At 40.0% G+C, this 2,993-nt stretch overlaps 1 protein-coding gene across 1 annotated transcript in view; it reads left to right on the top strand.

Annotated features, from left to right (window-relative positions):
• The window catches only part of LOC143100170 (zinc-binding protein A33-like), a 17,380-nt gene extending 15,658 nt beyond the window's left edge, over positions 1-1,722 (top strand). The window contains exon 6 of the mRNA XM_076263139.1: positions 1-1,722. This exon is cut by the window's left edge and continues 809 nt beyond it. The gene's annotated coding sequence lies outside the window, so the exon portion shown is untranslated.
• The last annotated feature ends 1,271 nt before the right edge of the window (positions 1,723-2,993 follow it).

Raw genomic sequence — 2,993 nt, 5'->3', positions numbered from 1 at the left:
TGTGTGTGTGTCAGTGTTGTAGTACTCGAGTCCGAGACTCGAACTCGAGTCCAAGTCATTAGCTAAATTTAGAGACTCGTGACTTGACTTGGACTTGAGCACTGATGACTCGAACTTGGACTCGGACTCGTGCATTCACACTCGCGATGACTCGTCGAGGACTCGACTTTTTTTTGTAATATATCATAAGGCTATAATTGTAGTATGTCATTAGGCTATAATTTGCTATATGATTTTAATATCTAAATTGTTCGTAATACTAATTTTAGTTCAAGGGAATGTTAGGCTACTGCTTCGTGTCGTAGGCTACATCGCAAGTCACATCATGTTCACATGCAAAGCAAACTAACGTTAACTTTAACACCAAAATGCCTGGAGATATTGCTGCCGCAATTTCAATGTAGTAGGCTATTGCCAGGCAATATTAGTTCTCATACATGACATAACATTACCTAAGATTACACTCAGCCTAGGCTAAACAACACACACTGCTGCTGGATAGCTGATCATCGTGACTTGGTGAACAGTGTTTTCCCTGACTGACACGAGAAGCGAGGTTCCATTCATTCATTTTCATTCGGGGCGTGCCCAGCTGTGCTTCTGTCTGTTAATTTGCAGCAGGCTGTTATCGGATGAAAGAAAAATAAACTAAACGTTTTCCCTATCAAGATAGCATACTTCTTAATTTTGGTGTCATAAAATATAGAAGCATAACATTAAATTGCCTAGTAGAGTGTCCATGTAGTGTCAATGTAGGCCTACGTGTCTGCGCAAGTTATACTGACAAACTGAACCTCTCGTGGGTAGGCCAGAAACAACTATATTTAAAACCACATGAACTGGATTACTGTTACTGTTCAAACGAGCGATTTGATAGCCTAATCCAGTGCACGAAAAAAAAGGAAATAGCAACGTGTTCTATTTCTAACAGGTGAATATCGTAGCAAATAGTATGGCGATGGCAGCTTAAAAAAACATTTATTTCACTCATCTCGCTGAAATGAACGTGGCCTGTTGCACAAATATATTAATTAGGCAGATGATCTACATCTTCGTTAACCTAAAGCTAGTTTTCATCTCTATTGTTGACGTGAAATATGTCTCCATAGTGTCAGTGAAGTGATAACATAATTATGCAGTTGCCGGTAGCCAGTGTTCACGTCACGGGAATCAGAAAGAAGCTACCAAGACGGGCCCTGCTCCTGTCCCTCCCAAACTGCGCTAAAATTGTGTAGGCTATTTAACAGCCAGAATTAAAAAAAAATGCTCTTTTATGATCCACACTACCTCTTACAAAATAGGCCTACTCCAACGTTCATCTAGCTCTTGTGAAGTATGAACTTCTACAACACTGCCTATACAATTGTCAGCAGTCAGTAACAGCATAATATGACTTAATGGCCTGTGTGATTGGGATGTGGATTGCTCTACATCGCCTATAGGCCTATAGGCTATGGTATAGCTATGGTATGGTATTCTCTCCGATATAATAAATACAACACATTGGGTTTGGCAAGAAATTTGGCAATACTACTTTCACACAAGTGATGGCACCCCTTGGAGACAGAAGATTGTCCGTTTTGCTTTTAAGGATTTCATCTGCAATGGAAAAAAATGGAACGACATGTAGGCTATGCTTACTTTAGTGCTGGACTTGGACTCGACTTGATCAATAGGGACTCGACTCGGACTTGACGTGGATCAATAGTGACTCGACTCGGACTTGACTCGGATGAGTAGTGGACTCGACTCGGACTTGACTTGGAATTTTTTTTTAATGACTTGGACTTGACTCGGACTTGAACACTGAGGACTCGAACCTGGACTCGGACTCGAGGCATAGTGACTTGACTACAACACTGGTGTGTGTGTGTGTGTGTGTGTGTGTGTGTGTGTGTGTGTGTGTGTGTGTGTGTGTGTGTGTGTGTGTGTGTGTGTGTGTGTGTGTGTGTGTGTGTGTGTGTGTGTGTGTAATCCAACAATTGTGGTATAGGACCAAAATGTCTTTTGAATGTGTGCCAACCAAATAAATCATTAACCATCCCTATTATGTGACTGTAATATAATTTCTAAATTGTTTAATTATTTTTCACTCATATGTCCTCCTCTCTATCTTGCATCAAGTCATAGAATGTACATTATTACACTTTTAGAGTTTTAGAATACTACCCTACTATTACACTATTTAGCACTATTGGCACACACACTAATTTCATGATACCAAACAGCTCCTCTTGGTGGCAGAATTTTATATGACAGTTGTCATGGAGAGCATTTGAATTTACATACTGACATGTCACTTCGAATAAAAAAAAAGTTAAACTCTAAAACACTGTAATAAATGTAAATTCAAATGAATAATAATGTGTTCAATTATTGTTTTTAAATACTATACTGTATAATACATTATATGATTATATACATGTGGAGGTCAGATCTGAATCTAAAATGTACTGCTATTATTGTGTTAGATGAGAGCTCTGAATTAAAGAATGTCATCTCATGTTCAATAACTGCTTAATGGTTTGTGTGTGTGTGTGTGTGTGTGTGTGTGTGTGTACCACAAAGCAACTTGCTTAGGGCACTGATATGGCCAGCAGCTCCATATGCTCCTCCTCATGCCTCCACTCTCCTCACAGTGCAGCAGAAACTCCAGAGGATCAGAGTGCAGCTGGACTGGGACAGAGGAGAGCTGTCATTCTCTGACCCTGATAATAACACACACCTACACACTCTCACACACACTTTCACTGAGAGAGTGTCTCCATACTTTTGGACTCGCAGTAACGTTCCTCTGCGGATGTTACCAGTGAAGGCCTCAGTAAGAGTAGAGCAGCACAGTTAGAGCTGATACTGACTCTGAACCAGGGATGACAAACTGAGAGGGAAACCTATAGGAGAGGAGACTAGGAAGAAACAAAGCCATTTCATATGAGACTTCGTCTTATTGTACTTCAAAGAAATAAATCTAAAGAGAATCATTCTTTGAAAGA

This window comes from Alosa pseudoharengus, unplaced genomic scaffold (assembly GCF_046254945.1).
Source record: "Alosa pseudoharengus isolate Yale_2024_CS ecotype anadromous, Long Island Sound unplaced genomic scaffold, YU_APseudo_1.1 YU_APseudo_1.1_scf_3, whole genome shotgun sequence".
NCBI lineage: Eukaryota > Metazoa > Chordata > Actinopteri > Clupeiformes > Clupeidae > Alosa > Alosa pseudoharengus.
Note: the sequence above shows the minus strand (reverse complement) of the source record. Positions and strands in the feature narration are given on the sequence as shown.